This window comes from Pongo abelii, chromosome 2, assembly GCF_028885655.2.
Source record: "Pongo abelii isolate AG06213 chromosome 2, NHGRI_mPonAbe1-v2.0_pri, whole genome shotgun sequence".
Taxonomy (NCBI): Eukaryota; Metazoa; Chordata; class Mammalia; order Primates; family Hominidae; genus Pongo; species Pongo abelii.
The window spans coordinates 68,022,055-68,040,010 of NC_085928.1; the positions used below are offsets into that span (position 1 = coordinate 68,022,055).

Sequence of the window (17,956 nt, forward strand, 5' to 3'; positions counted from 1 at the left end):
CATTGGGATCCACAGCAACCCAGGCAGAGTTTGTAACAGTGCAGATTCCCAGGCCCCATCGTAGGCCCCATTCCAGACTGCCTGAGTCACTCTGGGCCTGAGCCCAGGAAGAGTTAACCATCTGGAGACTGTAGATTGTAACAATTTCCTTGGGTGACTTCCAGGCAGGCTAAAGTGTAAGAAAGGGTGCCATGAATCAGCAAAACAGCCAGCACTTCAACGTGCAACCTGAGCATCCCACAGGGGTCCCAGCCATCGTAGTGCCAGCTACATTTGCTGAAGTGTGAGGCCTGGACTGCAGGCAAGCTCCAGGCCAACCCTTCCTTGCATGGCTTGCTCAGGGATCTGTATGACACGCTGGTGTCACTCTCTCCATTTTACAGATGAGGGACCAGAGGCCCAGAGCACTGAAGTACCTAGCTAAAAAGCTGGAACACCATATTACCCTGCCTCCCTGACAGCTTTCCTCCATCCAAGTGGCCCAATCTGTGGTTCAGAAAATACAGCCTCATTAAAGACAGGTGCTCGAAACCATGGCCTGGAAGTGGTAATCTGGTTGAGCTCATATTGCTGGATGGTGAAAGAGCCCAGCCTGCCCTGCCCTGCCCTTCCTTCTTTTTCCCTCTCCTCTCGTCTCGTCTCCTCTCCTCTCCTCTCCTCTCCTCTCCTCTCCTCTCCTCTCCTCTCCTCTCCTCTCCTCTCATCTCCTCTCCTCCCCTCCCCTCCCCTCCCCTCCCCTCTCTCCTCGCCTCCCCTCCCCCTCCCCTCCCCTCCCCTCTCCCCTCCCCTCTCCCCTCTCCTCCTCCTCTCCTCTCCTCCTCTCCTATCCTCTCCTCTCCCCTCCTCTCCTCTCCCCTCCCCTCCCCTCTCATCTCTCCTCCTCCCCTCTCCCCTCCCCTCCCCTCTCCTCTCCCCTCTCCTCTTCCCTCCCCTCCTTTCTTTTCTTCTTTTTCCCTTCCTCTCGTCTCCCCCTCCCCTCCCCTCCCATCCCATTCCCTTCCCTTCCTTTCCCTCCTCTCCCCTCTTCTCCCCTCCTCTTTCTTTCCTTCCTTCCTCCCTCCCTCCCTCCCTCTCTCTCTCTTTCCTATTTTCTTTCTCTCGTTCTTTCCTGAGTCATTGATTCAACAGAAAAGCCCACTGAGGTTATTGGAATGCACTGGGAGAGACACAATGTGCTTCCAGCTCCAAAGGAAAGATGAGAAGAATCAGAGAGCACAGAAGCCAGAAAGGCGTGGCGAGGAGCTCAGACAGGGACCTATCAGGGCTGGTGTCCAGTGTGAGGGGGATTGAGCCTCTGAGAGGTCCAGACAAAGCCATCTTGCACGTAGGCGCTTGTCTGTAAATGCGGGATCTTTGCTTAGTGGCTAAGAATGTGCCTGCTGGGCTGAGTCTAAGACCTGGAGATGCACCCAGAAATCAGTGTCTGGTTGCCCTGAAACATGTGTTGAGAAGGAGAGCCTCAGGGTGGCACTGAGGTTTGGGGGATAAGTTCAGAGATCTGAGTGGGACTCCCAGTTAGGCCCCTTTGCTGTGTGAGCGTTCGTCAACCCCCAGCCCTCTCTGAGCCTCAGTGTTACCTGTGTGATGTTGGATTGGAACTGGTTGCTTACTAAGGGTCTTCTAGTTCTAGACTTTAAAGTCTTAACCTCCAGGCCTGACATAGGGTAGGTGCTTAATAAATATGCCGTGAAGAAATACGTTTGCTTTTACACAAGGTTTCTCCTCTTCCTTTGCTGGAACTGAGGTTGGTGCAGTGTTCAGCTCCTTCTTTCCATTCCATTCCAACCAACTATCATACCCCCAACTCCGATCAGGCTCTTTCTCTAGCTCCTGTCAGCAGCCTCCACCTTCCAGGTATACCACCTGGCTGACTGTTCCAGTCTCCCCCTCCCCCACCCTCCTTCCCAACACTTACAGTCTTGTCTCCTTCAATCCAGCCCCTGCAGTACAGCCAGAGGGGGCTTCCCAAGACATAACTAAAACTACGTTCCTCCCCGCAAACCTCTCCCCCACACTCTTGCATTTGGCCTAAACCACCTTCCCAGTGCTTTCCCATCATTCTCTCCAAAGCCTGGCCGTGAGGGTTAAGTTAGGAGGAGCAGGGCAGGGTGAGGCCAGTCCACCTGTGGGCCCCTTTCTCAGCCAGCTCAGCTCTCAGCAGTGTGGAGAAAGGAGGATGCACTGGGCCCACACACATGTTGTGCACATCAGCAGCCCCACCCTGGGTGCAGGAAATATCACAGTGCCGTAACTGACTCGAGGGGAGGGCAGTGGGGGACAGGTGCAGGGAAGGTCTTTGCTCCCCCTTTTGTGGCCAACCCGAAGACAGCAGCAGCCTAGATCAGCAGGAAGAGCAACCATTAGGAAGCTAAAGCCCTGTTTGTTGTGGCCGTGCCACTGACCAGTTGTGAGCCAGAATGAGCCCTCAGCCTCTCTGAACCTCAGCTTCCTCATTTGCAAAAGGGGCTGGCATGATTCACCCCTCTTGGGTAGGATTCCATGGATTATGGACAGAAAAAGCATTGTAACCTCAGGAGTGCTTTGTGTGTGCTTGGTGCTGTTATTGGGCATTACCCAGGAGGGCTGGCCGCCATCCAAAATCTGCCATCCCTGTATCCTTCCACTTTCAGCAGCTTCCAGTAATAGCCTGCCCGATGAGGCTGGCTGCTTTTCTGATTTTGGCTCTGAGGCGAGTATCGATCTGGGGTGTGCTTTGCGAGGATGGATGAGTGGACACCCAGCCACTCTCCAAACTGGATCTCAGGCTCTAAATGATTCATGTGTCAGGCTGCAAATAGTACCTTTCGTTCTGGTGCCTCCAGTTTGCTTGGGAAAGCATATAGCCTCCTCAGCACTTTGGAACTTGATGCCGAGGCTGAGATGTGGTCCTGTTTGCTAAATTTAGGGTTGGCTGTTCCTGTGCGTAAACAGGATGCTGCAGATTTGGGGGGACAGGGCTTGTCTCCTTCTTTATTCATATGCAGTTGGAGTTTTGTTTCCTTCTTGATAAACTGGAAAGAAACCTGGGATAGGAATGAAGAGGTGTGCATTTGGGTTTTGACATTCTCTTCAACTGGCTGTGTGACTTCTCCAAGTTTTGGCTTCCTGCTTGTAAGACAGAGACATCAATCTCAAAAGCAAATGCCAGGCTGTAATGAAGCTTCTAGGTTTGTTGGACTCTGCACATCCAGTAAAGGTTGCATGGGGCCATCTGTATGGGACCACATGCAATCTTTAGGCTCACAGATGGGGCATGAGGAGATGTCCATTGGCCCTGACTTCATCCCAGGGCAGCTAAATTTGGGCACCTGGGTCTCAGAGATGCTCCTTTGCTCTCTTTTGTCCCTTGGCACTTAGGACAGATCCAGCATATAGCAGACTCTCAGAAAAATAGTCATTGGGTGCATAAGGGCACCATTACAGTGACAAAGATCAGCCCATCCAGCCAATCCCACAAGGAAAAATCACTAGAGGGAAATATCCCAAATAAACCCCCATCTTGCCTGTAGGTGACCAGTACAGTGGGATCCCTGGGAGAGCAGGAACAATGGCATGGAGTTACATTTTTTAAATGTAATTTGTTGCCGCCCTTTGAACCCACCTCACCCTAGCTTCACCTGCATAGACATCTGTTAGAGGGAGCCGAGGCTGTAATGTCTTCACATTAGAACAGAGTCCACTATGGAGACAAGCAAATGCACAAGAACTTTCTCCACTTTTAGGGGTACAATTGTCAACCCAAAGACTGGGAACAGCCAGATCCCGGCACACAGACTTGCCTTTTGTTTCTAGTCTGTCTCACTGGTTCTCAAATTTTACTGAACCTAAGAGTAACCGACACAGAAGTCTGCTCCTGAAAACTTTGCAACAGATAGGATCTTCACGGGAAAGCTTGACTGCCTCGTTTTCGCCACCTGTGCCCACGTTAGACCCCCATCTCCCTTACCACCATAGCACCATAGCACATGTAATTCTGCTATACATCTGCCTTGATCACTGCTGCATTCTTCGCACCTAGTGCAATGCTTGGCACATGTGTATAAGCTCAATAAGTATTTGTTGCTTTGTTGGCTTGGTGAGTTAATTAATGGAGCAGACAAACCTCTGAAATTTCAGTGGCTTAGTGTATAAAAGGTTTATTTCTTGCTCATGCAAAGTCTCTTCTGCATGTGGTGACTCAGGGAGCTCCTGGTTCTGTCATCTCAACTTAGGTAGGGCCCTGCAAGTCTCCATGGCAAGGAGGGGAGAGACGAAGGAGGAACATCAGCTCTTATCTGTGTCAGCCTAGAAATGATATGCGTCCCCTTGGCTCATGGCCTATCAGCCAGAGCAAGTCAGGTGGTCCCAAGTTAATAGCACAGGGGGTTGGGGAATGCAGGGAAGTTCCTGGGCTATTTGAAGTGCCCTCACTGCTGCCCCACACTTTGAGCTAAGGGCCCACCAGGGTACGGCCCTTGAGCATTCAACTCAGGCTCACCGAGCAGCTGTGTGTGCCAGATCCTGCCCGGGGGCTTTTGCAACATTTCCCTCGTGATCCCCTCCCAACACTCCAGGGAAGTAGAAATTACTAACTGCAATTAGCAGAGGAGGATGCAGAGGCTCATGGTGGTCAACCACTTGCCCAAGTTCACATGGCCACCAAGGAGCAAAGCCAAGACTCGAACACAGGTTGGTTTGCTATTTAACTCCAACCCCAGGGCTTTCCCCATCATGGCCCAGAGACATTCTGGGTATAGACAGTCAAAGGGGCCTTCGAGACAAGGAAGGGATGGGACCAGAGAACACAAGGGAACGTGGTAAGGAGAGAAGAGCGGAAAGGATCAGACACAGCCTGGCAGCGGCTGGAGAAAACGTATCTGTCATCTTCCCATGGTGTTGTTCAGGAAAGAAGCACTGGACTGGGAGAAATAGCTACTTTTATTGACCAGAGATGAAGAAAGAAGATGCCTTCTAAACAGGGCTTTATTTATTGGCTGCCTCGCACAAAAGTCCTTTGGATGCTCAAGAGAGTCATTTAGATTTTGTCTCATCTTTGAGAAATGGGGACCGTCACTCCCTGCTCTCAGGTTATTTTTGAAATGAACACTTTCTCCCCACAGAGAACCTGTTATTCAGAGTACCTTTTTTTCCCCATCAACTTCTTTTTTTTTTTTTAAGTCTAGTTGAATCCCAGAGAGGATAATAAATATATGGAAACCAAATAAAAGGAAAGACATAAAAACAAACTCCGTTTTCAACAAACTACTTCTAACAATTGGGTTCAGGGTTGCTAACAGGTCTTCAACTGCTCTTAGCAAACCCTTAAGAAGCTCTGTTCTGAATACAATTACTGCAATTTGGAGAGGTCCTCTGCTAAGGTGCTAGCCTCCACAGACAACTACCCAGCCCAGGCCTGTTTGAGTCAGGGGAGCTGGCTCTGTTGGGCAGCTCTCCAGAGTGACCCATGGAAGACCACTTGGGCACGGGGCAGTGCTTATCTTGAGAAAGTTTGCCTTTCTACCACCTCCACATCTGCCTTTCTAGCCCTAGAACTTACATGCCCTAGTTCTGCCCCACTTGTGTTTCCTATAGGGGCACCTGTTTTATCAAATTGCTCACTCAGCACATAAAAAGTAGACCACTGATTTGTTTCACAGAACCTGAAGCCTTGACCATCAAGACATTTCAGGTTGTGTTACAGGTTGTAGGTGGCTGCCATAGCTGGGAAGTGTGGAAACCAGGACAAGACTTTGGTTCAGGGGCCACAAGTGTTGTTTGGGGAAGGTGCGTGGAGTCGCAGAAGCTCTCCCAGAAAAGCATCCCTGCTGCTCTGATCATGTCACACGCTGCTTGAGCCCACCCATGGCTCCCTGTGTCCATTAGGATGAAATCCAACAAATCCCCATCATGCGTCTTCTGAGGACTATAGTGTTCCAGCGTCTACTCATCATTCCGGCCTGCATCCCATGATTTCAGTGTCCCGCATCATACTCCAGGAGCTGAGTCACTTCCAGTTTCTTCCATGTCCCATGCTGCTGTCACCTGTTTGCCTTTGCTCCTGCTGTGCCCACTTTCAGGCATGCCCTTCCTCTCTCTCCCATTCATGCACACATATGTGCACACACACATATGCACATATGCACACATAGACACATGCACACACACGTATACACATACACACATGCACGCATGTGCATTGCTATAGATTGAATGCTTATATCCCTCTCAAATTTCTATGTTGGAATCCTCAACCCCAAGGCGATGGTACTAGGATGTGAGGATTTTGGAAGGTGATTAGGTCATGAGGATGGAGCCCTCATGAATGGGATTGGTAACCTAAAAAAGCAACACCAGAGTTTCCTTACCCCTTCCATCATGTGAGGACACGGTGAAAAGAAGGTCCTCTACAAACCAGGAAGTGGGCCTCAACAGATACCAATTCTACCAGCGCCTTGCTCTTGGGCTTCCCAGTCTCTGGAACAGTGAGAACCACATTTCTGTGGTTTATAAGCCACCCAGTCTATGGTATTTTGTTGTAGCTGCCTGGACAGACCAAGACACACTACACAAGCACGTGCTCACACACACTGTCCTCTAGGACCACTTCTACTCACTGCCTAAGATTAAACTCCGGATTGCCTCATCCCAGAGGCCTCTCTGGCTGACCTTGGGCTAAGAAAAGGGAACTTTGTCAGTCCTGCCTTGTTTCCCCTCATACAGGCCAGTGAGCTTGGATGGAGAGTGGCGGGGGGTGTCTCATTCATCTGTGTCTCCTTCCAAAGGAGACTTTGCTACATTCTACATTTAGCCAACAGAAAGTCTTGGGCAGAAAATATAAGAAAAAGGACAAGGGCCATCATGATTCATTCTTTTCTGATTTATTTTTCTTGAAAAGTATAGCAGCATTAAAGAAAAAGAAAAAAAGAGACACAACACAGAACTGTTTTCATTCTCTATTTTTTCTTCTCCTTGTCCACATTTTTTTTTTTTTTTTTTTTTGAGACAGAGTCTCGCTTTGTCACCAAGGCTGGAGTGCAGTGGCACAAACTTGGCTCACTGCAATCTCTGCCTCCTGGGTTCAAGCGATTCTCCTGTCTCAGCCTCCCAAGTAGCTGGCATTACTGTGTCTCAGCCTCCTGAGTAGCTGGGATTACAGGCGCCTGCCACCACACCTGGATAATTTTTCTATTTTTAGTAGAGATGGGGTTCCACCAAGTTGGCCAGGCTGGTCTCAAACTCCTGACCTCAGGTGATCCGCCCACCTTGGCCTCCTGAAGTGTTGGGATTACAGGCCTGAGCCACTGTGCCCGGCCCTCCTTGTCCACATTTATATACAACTTAATAGTTGTAATCAGTGCTGACAAACTTGGCATTTCCCCTGCTAATGAGAACATTTATTTCTCCTGGTTCCATTCTTGGGCTCAGTCCTGGGTAGGCACAGGAAGCTTCTACCCTGAGCTGGAGCCAGTGGCAGCCCTTTTCCTAAAACCCTCCCTGCCAGGAGCTTGGGCTCCAGTTCCATTCCAGGCGCCACCCCAAATCCTTCCTCCTGTCTCCACCTCCAGTACCCCCAAGTATCACTCCACATAGGTGCCTTTGTTCCTTAGTGGAAGGGACTTGGCATTCATGGAGCCCCTATGACATGCTTAGTGCTTTCCATAGAGCAGCCCAGTTAATGCCTGCAACAGCCCTGCAAGGCAAGTACTATGTCCCTTGCCCTACATATGTGGAAACTGAGGCTCAGAAGTGAGGCAGCTTCTCCACCAATCCAACCCTCCAACCCTGAGGCCTGGGACCTTGACTGTTCCTGAATCAGCTGATCTCAAGTCACCCACCTGGTACCCCAGGCACCTAACAAACACAGGGCTGCCAGATGGCCATGCACACTCCTGTTAGGGGCCAGTTCTCCAGGTCAGGGGTAGAGTTGGGCTCTAACCGTGAAGTGTGTCCTTTCTGAGAGCAAGGGAAAGGCTTGGCTGAAAGCACAGAGGCACCGGACAGTCAGGACAGTGTGATCTCGGGAAAGTTCCTTCGCCTCTGTCTCAACTTCCTCATCTGTGAAGTGGCATCTACCTGAGGGATTTTGTGAGATTAAATGAGCTGGTAAAAGCAAAGCATCCAAACAGTGCCTGGCACATAGCAAGCTCTATATAATTGCCAATATTGTGATTATTGTCATCATCTCTGACTGTGGTACCTCATTTCTAGGCTGAATATGCTCACCCCTAGTCTTCTGGACTCTCTACTATTTTTAATTAGGGGGTTGAAGCCTCACGAGTCATGGGGTTTCTTGATAGATAATGATGATTGCAGCCACACTAGGTGCCAAGTTTTTTTTTCTTTTCTTTTCTTTTTTTAAAATTATACTATAAGTTCTAGGGTACATGTGCACAACGTGCAGGTTTGTTACATATGTATACATGTGCCATGTTGGTGTGCTGCACCCATTAATTCGTCATTTACAATAGGTATTTCTCTTAATTCCATTTTTAATGTCCATTATCTCTACTCCTGACAACAACACTGCAAAATAGGAATCACTACCACCAGTGTTTAGACGAGAAGATGGAGGTTCAGGGTTCCATGGTGGGCCAGAGGCAGGGCCAGAAATCGCATTCGGCTCAATGGGGCAGCAGGACCCCGGCTGTCCCATTCACCTTCCTAGCTTCACTGGACGATATGGTGCTCAGTGCACAGAGCCACAGGGCCCACTGGGCCCTCCTCCTTGAGGATTCTGATGAGCGTTCTATTCTTACTTGGATGGTGTGGCACCCTTTCAGCAAGGAGCAGTGGCTTGGGGTAGAGTGGGTGGATTTGATTTTCTAAATCATCCCGGCTGTTGGCCTAGAGAGGCCGAAAAGACCAGGACCCTGTCCTCTGGGCCCGTCCCAGAGCCTGTAACCTCAGCACAGGTGCTGGTTACCATGGGAGCCATAGCACCTCTTCCCAGGTCTCTGGACAGTTCTCTTGGGAAAGCTGGGGTAAAAAGGTTTTCTCAGCCCTTCCTTCCTATCACCTTATTCACTCATCTCCACTTACGTTTAGAGGCCTGCTCCATGCCAGGCCCTGTGATGAGCAGTAAGGATACAGAAGTGAGCCAAAAAGATACAGTCTCCTCCCAACAGGAGGAGCAAGAGGATCAAAAAGACACAGCCCCCTCCCAACAGGAGGAAGAGCTCCAGAAAGACTCAGTCCCCTCCCAACAGGAGGAGGAAGAGGACAAAAAAGACACAGCCCCCTCCCAACAGGAAGAGGAAGAGGACCAAAAGATGCAGTCCCCTCCCAACAGGAGGAGGAAAAAGACAGGCCTGACAGCAGGGCCCTCAGGGAAAGACACAGGCCACAGAAAGATAGAGCATGTCTTCTGTCCTTAGAAGACAAGATGAAAGCTGAGATCTGAATAAGTGCATTTGGTGTTGGGGGAACAGCGAGGAGACCAGCGTGGCTGGAGCTGGGGAAGAGGGAGAAGATCCCCTTAGCTACTAAGACAAGAACAGCAGAGTTATCCTCAACTCTCTCTGCACTCTCACATCCATCAACTTATCTACATTCCCTTCTAAAAGTTTCCCAAACCCATCCCTTCTTATCCAGCCCTGGGTGCTTACTTTGGGTCAGTGTTCCCCTTCTCTGTGTGATGTTGCCATGGCCACCTCTCCAACTGTCTGCAGCCTCCATCTGCTCTCCTGGAATCTATCCTTTCCCAGCTTTCTGAAACTAATATCTGGCTGTGTCACTCCCCACCTGCAAAACCTTCGATGGCTCCCCATGGTCTATGCTGTGCTGTCCAATTCCATAGCTGCAAGCCACAGATGGCTATTTAAAGGTAAATTAATTAAGGTTAAATAAAATGTAAAATGCAGTTCCTCAGTTACATGGGCCACATCCAAAGGGCTCAATAGGCTCATGTGGCTAATGGCTACCATATTGGACAGGATAGATACAGAATACTTCATCCCAGAAAGTTCTTTTGGACAGCATGGACTGTATGGGAAACAAAATCCAAATTCTTTGGCCTGGTATTTAAGGCTTTAAACAATATGGCCCCAGCTGGCTCGTCCTGGCTCATTTCCCGCCAGCCCTTCCCATCACACTCAGCTCCAGCATGTCACATGAACCTACAATTTCCAACCCTACCTGTGGTAGTGTCCTCTGTACCTTTCTGGAGTTTACTTGTGCAACACAAGTAAACTTTGTGTTGAGTTTACTTGTGCAGAGATGTATGGAGTGTGTATGGACCTGTGTGTATATGTATGTGTGAGTGTGTGTGTGTGTTAGTGTGTATGTGTGTATTTTCTCATTTTCCTCCCTTTCTTACACTAAGGTTTCTTTGGGGGATGACAAAAATGTTATGAAATTAGATTATGGTGATGGTTGCACAACTCCATAAATATAGTAAAAGTCATTGAATTGTTACTTTAAGTGAGTGAACTTTATGATATATAAATTATATTTCAATAAAGCCATTTTTAAAAAGAATGTTACATATACTGATATATACTGGTTTGCATCTTGTTTGTTCAAGAGAGCCTGGCACTCTTTCCCCATCACTGAATACAGAGCTTCCTCATTCTTTATACAGCTGCAGAGTATTTCACTGTGTAAATGTTCCATCATTTATCTACTGTGTCTCCAGCTGATGGCCTCTTGGGGGTGTTTCCAGCCCTTTACTATTCTGGACCATGCTGCAGGAATAGCATGTTCCAAGTGTGCACTGGTGTATCCATGGAACAAATTTCTCCAAGTGGGGTTGCTGGATTGCAGAGTAGCTGCAGTTGTCATTTTGACAGATGTTGCACAGCTTCCTCCATGGAGCTGAACAGATTTACACATTCCCACCTGCAAAGGATGAGAGCACACGTTTCCCCAAGCCTCACCGATAGCTTGCATCAGACTCATATGGTCTATCAGTGCGCTTTTAAACACATTACTCTTATAAGGGAGCTTGAGCAGCTTTACAGATATTTAAAAGGCTTTTGGATTTATTTTGGGGGGAACTGCCTGTTCACGTCCTTTGCCCATTTTTTATTAGATTGCTGATCTTTTCCATCTTGATTTCTAGACGCTCTTTATACATTGTGGTTATTAAACCTTTGCAATACATTTTTTCCAGTTTATTTTTTGTCTTTTGTTTTATTTGCCACATAGAATTTTAGAAGATTTTAAAAATCTTGTTAAATTCATCAGTCTTATCTTTTCTGGCTTTTGGATTTTTGAGTGTCAGAAAGGCCTTACCCACTCCAAATTTTTAAAGGAGTTTGCCCAAACTTTGACACTTCCTGGCTCCATGCTTTTGCAATTAAATTAAAATTAAATTAAAATTGTGATCCACTTGACATTTGGTCCACATGGCATTTCAAGGGGTGTGCATTGGTGTATGGTGTATGGATATAATCATCCTTTTCCACATGACCACCTGTTTGTCTCAACATCATATATTAAGTATTTATACCCCACTGATTCGAGATGTTGCCTTTATCATATACTAACGTCCTGGGTGAACTGGAGCCTATTTCTGGATTTTCTTTTCTGTTCTACTTGTATGTCTATCTCTTCATGTGCCAATACCACACTGGTATAATTATTGCAGTCTTAGGGTATAAAACAAAATTTAATCCAACTCCTCTGTGAAGCTTTCTAAGATATCCTTAAACACCTCAAAGTTTAACTATGATGCTCTCCTGGATTTTGTTTCCCCATAAACGAACCCCAAGACAAGTATTCAAGTACAAGCAGTTTCATTGCAAATTGATTCCAGAAAATACCAGTGAGGGGAGAGGAGTGGCAGGGAGGGAAAGGCCAACAAAGGATGCATCATTAAGCAACCCACCACTGGGGGCCACCGGAGCTCAGTCCCACCAGGGTCCTCGGGGCCTCAGAGCCATCCTCCCTGAGGGCAAGTGAGCTGGGGAATGTACACATCAACTCCCATTAGTTACTTGTTGAGGGCTGCTCACAGCAGGTACTAACTCTCCACCAGGTCTGGCTTGCCCAGTATGTGGGCTGATGGTGTGTCTGCTGTCAGACAAGGGTTATCAGGCAAAGAGTTACACCGGTTTGCCCAGAAGATTGGAATGAGGCAATGCCAGCACCTTTGTTGGATGCCATGCAAAGTCACCCCATCAAAAGGATGCTAGATCTTCTCTAAAGATGATGTCTAAAGACCAAATATTTATCGGAAAAAAGCCCTTCTTCCTCCCCTGGACTCAGCAGCCCTCCTCACCTCCACCTTCTTCCTTTTACTTCTTGAGGTCTCACCCAGTAAAGGGGATCAACCTAAGCCCTCAGAAATGTCCTGCCCTTTGGAGGCAGCAGTCTGATCTCTGGGTAGCCGTGTTCAACCCTTTCTACCCACAGAATGCATCTGGCCTGTCTGGGACATCACAATCCACACACACACAGCCTGAAGACTCCTCTCCATCCCCAGTGTTGTCTGCAGTTTTCTGACATGACAAGGTTTCCTGCTTACAACTGCACTCACTGTTCCAGCAGCTACCCTGGAAAATATTAAATCTATGGTCAATTTGAGTCCCCAGTGTTCTCCATCAAATACATGGCTTTCAAGTTAGATGGAGATTTCCATCTGAACTTGAGGGATTGCATCCTTAGTACCACAAATCAGGACAGGCTCTTTGTCCTCATTTAATTCCAACTTAATAAACACAGTCCCATGGTGCTATCAGTCCTTTAAGATATCCATGAGCCAGAGCTGGCCTTCCATGCCACACTGGCCTAGGTTCAGCCCAATGGTCATACTCTTTCTTGGAGAAGTGCAGTCAAATGCATTTCCCTTATTTCTAGCCCCACCCCTCAACCACCACCACCATCTCTATCTGTGCCTACCTTCCCTTACTACAGAACCCAGCTAAAATGGCCCAGGTTTGCTTTCTTGAACATTTGGGTTTGTGCAAACCTGAGCTTGAGTGGGTCCATCTTCTTTCCTGGGCTTCCCATGAGCCCAGGAACACATGTGTTGGATCAGTGGATGGATGAATCCTCAGCTCGGCTCCCAGGACCTATGGCTGAGAGCTCACCTTCCCTCCTGCCTCTCTCCTGTGCCTCACTTTGCCCCACACCCCTCACACCCCTTCCCTTCCATGCGTTTCCGTGCCCCGATCATGTGCTCTGTCTGCCTGACATGCCTTGCTCCTGTTTCCTTGTACTCTTAGAAACATCCTTCTAGGACGGATAGGAGTCAGCTGGCCTGGCTCGTCCCCTTTCTAGATCAGTGCCTTTGCTGATCTGTGACTTTGTTTCCTCAACTGCAAAATGGGGATGAGAAAATAATCTGAAGTCAGGTTCCCCAGAAGCAGAGCCTGAGATGGAGATGTTTATGTGTGGGGTTTATTGAGGGTATGCTCACAGGAGAAATCTACAGTAGAAGAAGACAGGCAGGATGGGGGCCAGCGAAGATGAGGTTCCCAGAGAAGTCCACTCTCAGCCTGATCCCATGGGGACGACAGGTGTGTGAATTGCACCACAGAGGTGCGGAGGCTGTTGCCACCTAGTGGTTCCCGTAAGCCAAGGACAACATCCCCAGGAGAAGGGAGCAAGTGTGAGAAGCCGGCACCTCCACAGAGCTAGGGGCTGGGGAGGCTGGGGTATCAATAGCCTCGCTCACAAACACCTGCTCTATAGCATTGCTGGGGGGATGAAATCAGTATATTTCAAATACTAAGAAGAGTAATTGACATTTAACAGAGTTTAATGATTGTTTCTGTCATTTTGTTACTCTTTCTTTAAAACCCAGCTAAAACTCCACCTCTGAAGTCTTCCTCACTGGCCATTTAGAGAATTAATTACTCCTCTCCCAGGCTATGTCAGCACTTGGTGTATTTGTCCTTTTTATTTAAATTTTTAAATTGCACCAGTAAAACACAGAAATATTGTTGTAACAGGATCTGAAATAGAGTAGAATGTCCTCCTCTCTAACCCACATTCTCCCTGGGAGGAAAACCCTGTTAAATCTTTGTTGGTGGCAATTTGTAACTTGAGTATATCATCCTGCCTTGTTTAGGAGGAACTTAAGTTTCCTGGCCACATTTAGAGTATTTTAATGGGAAAGACCTGGCTTGTAATTCCTTTAACCCCTGCTCAAGAAATGCCTGCTTAGAGTTGAGCCAAACTTTCTTGATCATGGTGGGGTGGGGTGTCAGAAACACATTTCCAGCCTCCGTGCCCTGGAGATTCCCACTCAGGAGACCTGCACCGGGCCAGGAATCTCTTTCCAGATTCTGGTAACAAGTTCTCCCGGTAAGTTAGGTGAAAATCCAGCTTGGAGAACGTTGTGTTAAAGGTGGCTTCCATCATATAAACATCTTGCTTATCAATTGGTTTAGATGCCTCCCTTTTGCTTCATAGAATGATATTTTGGGTATGGGCACACACTTTTACTGTGGCTACAATAGTAGCACATGGTCATTGTGGGAACTAGAATATTCTTAAAGTCACTTTTAACCCCAGCAAATGAAAACCATCTTTAAGGGGCATTCACAGGCCCCATACATATTTTCCAAGTCTGGCCCTGGAACCACCCCGCCACTCCCAGTTTTGCTCTCGGATATTTCCATCCCCTGCTTCTGCTACAGACTGACGGGAACCAGGGCTCCTTTCTCTTCTCTTTATGAACTTGGGGATGACAGGTGCACCTGCTCACCAAGCACCAGCCGCTTCCCCGTCTCTTCCTCATCCTGCAGAGGAAAGTGGCCATTTCCCCCATCGCCTGCTGCCCTCACCATCTCTCAAGAAGGCCTCAGGTTTTAAGAGTCTGTCAGGGCCCTATTTTTAGTGGACTGAGACTTCTCCTGGGTGGCCAGATTGTTGCAGCTTCCTCATGACCAGATGTGTGTCTATGTTGGCAGTGGAGCCTCCTGTGGCCTCAGTCTGCACATGCTGGTCACCTCGCATAACCTTTGCTCCATCCGGGTAATTCTGCGTGCATGAGTGCACGCACACACACACACACACACACGCACACACACATTGCCTGCCCATTCTCAGAGAAGGAAACTGAGGCTCAGCGAGGACAGCTGACCTGTCTAAGCTCCCACACACTGTAGGGACAGAACCAGAACCAGGACTGGGATTTGATCCCTCACCTCCCACCCTTTCCACTCCTGTCAGCTGCAGTGAGGTGCTGCTCCCACTCCATTCCCATGACTTCTGCATATCTGAGGTGGGCATGACCCCCGACATCCCGCCAGAGTGAGGAGAGGGCTGTGTGTGTATGTCTGTGTGTGTCATGAACAACATTGATCTTCCACCTATTCACCCAGAGCCCAGCAGCTGCCAGCCTGCTAGCCAAAACCTTATGGCAGCTATAACTCTGTTTGACCTTCTCAAAGTTTAAAATTTTTTTATCAGTTGGTGACATTTAAAAACCAAGAGTATTCACATAGAAATCCAGATGTCCACCTTCTCTGGAAAAAAAATGGAAAACTGGCAATCCAGGCCCACATCCCTGCTTAGCCACCATCCAGTGGAGTTGGGCAGTGGCTGTACCCATTTGACACCACAGATGCCACAGTCCGCACTACTCCCTATTACCTCCCCATACAGAGCCAGTGAGTGCCTGCTGTTGTTTGCCACCTCACATACACTGTTGCTTTTTCTTATTGGTAGATTCCAGAGGAGAAAGCCATAAGCCAGAACCAGCCCACCTCCCTAGGTAATGCCTGGTCCTTCTACACATTTGAGTTTGAAATCCCTGCCATCCCTCAAGTCCCTACCCAATAATCTGTAAATCTCAGAGCCTTGGCATACAGTAGATGCTGAAAAAGAACTGTAGCCCCCATTTACTGAGTGCTTATCCTGGGTGAGGCTGTGGAACCTATCACCTTTTAACAGATGAACCAACAGGCTCAGAGCTGAAGCTATGCCCAAGATGAGTTTTGTCACTAGGACTTTTGTGGTGTCACTCACTTTTGCACTGAGCTACCTCTCATGGTGTGGCTTTTCATGCTTGTTCTTTTTGCCTTCTCTATTTGTTTGCTGGTTTCAGAAGGTTTCATAAAAGATAGTAATTAAGGCCAAGCCTCAGCATTGTGGCTGGGCAGAGACTGAGAGAGGAGAAAGGCATTTCACAGGAGGAAAAGAACAGAGAGGAAGACATGGTACAGTGCTAAGGGTGTGCTAGGAGGGGCACTGGCAACCCAGGTGGGGAAGGAGTGGAAAGGGCAGAGTGTGAAAGGCCCTGCATGGCATACTGGGGCTGTGAGACTTCTGAGAACACTGGGGAGCTATGAAGGGTTTTAGAGCAGGACTGGGCATGACGAAGGCTAGTGCGGCAGCAGAATGGAGGCAGAGAGGATGGTGCTGTGAGAGTCCAGAGGAGAGGTGTCGGGGACCTGAAGAAGAGCCTTTCAACAGAGAGAAGAGCAGATTCCAGGCCCTGTCAGGGAGGACGTGGTGCTGGGGTGGGCTGAGGGACAGTGCCTGGAGCTGGCCATCTGGAGGCACTGCAGTGCCATTAGCTGGGACGAGGATGGTGGGAGGAGATATGGATTGGGGGCATCCCTGGGGTGATGTCCTCTGGGTGCCCAGGGAGAGGACGGGGCTGCGGCAGGAGATGTAAGTGCTGCCTGCCAAGCTGAGCGCCAAGCAGCGAGAAGGGAGTGCTCTGGGCCAAGAAGGGCCTGGAGACACCCCTGTCACACCTGCTGGATCGCCTTCTCCACTGGCCTCCCTGGCCCCCTCTCTCCCTCCTATGCCTAAGCCTCCAGGCGTGAATGTCCTCTGCCCCATCCCAGGGCTGCAGACAGCAGGCCATGTTGAATTTTGGCCCTATGAATGGGCATCCCTGCCACTCCCAGGAAGCAGATGTTCCAGACACTGAGACCCCAGGGTCCCCCCAAGCTCTTCAACTCGTCAGAGCAAGGCCTGGGAAGGGGAGTTACTATGGTCAGGCCCTCCCCTCCCCATCTCCTCACTTCCTGCGAGCAGTGCATTTGGCTTTATATAAAGCCAATAAATAAATAAACAAGCGGGCATGATTAATTGATGGTATGGAACAGACCCAGGCTCTGGGAGTCAGGTGGCCTGGCTTCCTGGTGGAGCTCGGCTTTTCAAGGACCTGGGGCCTGAGCCAAGGAGGCGAAGCCTGCTTTGGGGAGGTGCTTTCGGTGCATGTCTGGGGTTTTCAACTTTCTCCTCAGGCAGGGCCACTGTCCTGGACTCCTCCAGGCCCTAAGCAGGGCCAGACTGGAGGCTGGGGGGCTAAGTGTGCCCTTGCTCGCTGCCCTAACCTTTCTCGCCTCTGAGGGCCCTCAGGCTAAGCTCCCTGGGATTGGACCAGCGGTCCCCTCCTCCAAAGCGGGTCTCCCCATCTGCCTACTCCACACCCAATTCGCTCCACCCCGTGTGGCCAGTTCACAGGCTCGGGTGTGCTGGGGAGGCTTGGGGCGCCCTGACCCCTGGGGAAGAATGGGGAGGATGCCTCCCAGGGCCAGGCTGGCTGTGGGGGTGGGGCGGGGACAAGGGCCTGTGCTGATGGAGGTACCTGGAGACACACCCCGGGGCAAGACTGGATACCCTTTCCCGCAGCCCCACTGGTGCGCGCGGAGGAGGGCGCGGGCGGGACCGCGCGCTCCGGTCCCGCGGGGCGCTCTCCGTGAGGAGTTTGGGGAGGGCCGAGGGGGAACGCGCGGGGAGGAGGGAGCAGGGAGGGCGGGAGGGGGAGGCGGGCAGAGCGCAGTGCAGCGGTGGCAGAGGCGGCGGCGGAGGGAGGCAGGCGGGCGGGCGGCGGCGGGGCCGCGGGGCAGGCGAGCGCGGGGCAGCCGCGGCAGAGGAGCCGCAGCCGCAGCGGGGCCGGGCCGGGCCGGGCGCGCACCAGCTGCAGCGGCGGCGGCAGCGGCGGCGGCAGCATCTCGCTCTCGGAGCCGGCGCAGGTGAGGCAGGGGCGGCCGGGCCCGGGCTCTGGGCCTCTTCCCCTCTCGCTCGGTCTCTTGTCACTTTCCCTGCTGGCTTCCCTTCCGCGGGCGCT

General features: G+C 50.0%; 1 protein-coding gene across 2 annotated transcripts in view; it reads left to right on the forward strand.

Annotated features, from left to right (window-relative positions):
• Positions 1 to 17,785: 17,785 nt before the first annotated feature.
• Positions 17,786 to 17,956, forward strand: part of ATP2B2 (ATPase plasma membrane Ca2+ transporting 2) — a 390,731-nt gene continuing 390,560 nt past the window's right edge. For both annotated transcript variants that reach the window (XM_063721890.1, XM_063721891.1), the window contains exon 1: positions 17,786 to 17,861. The gene's annotated coding sequence lies outside the window, so the exon portion shown is untranslated. The remainder of the gene's footprint in view (positions 17,862 to 17,956) is intronic.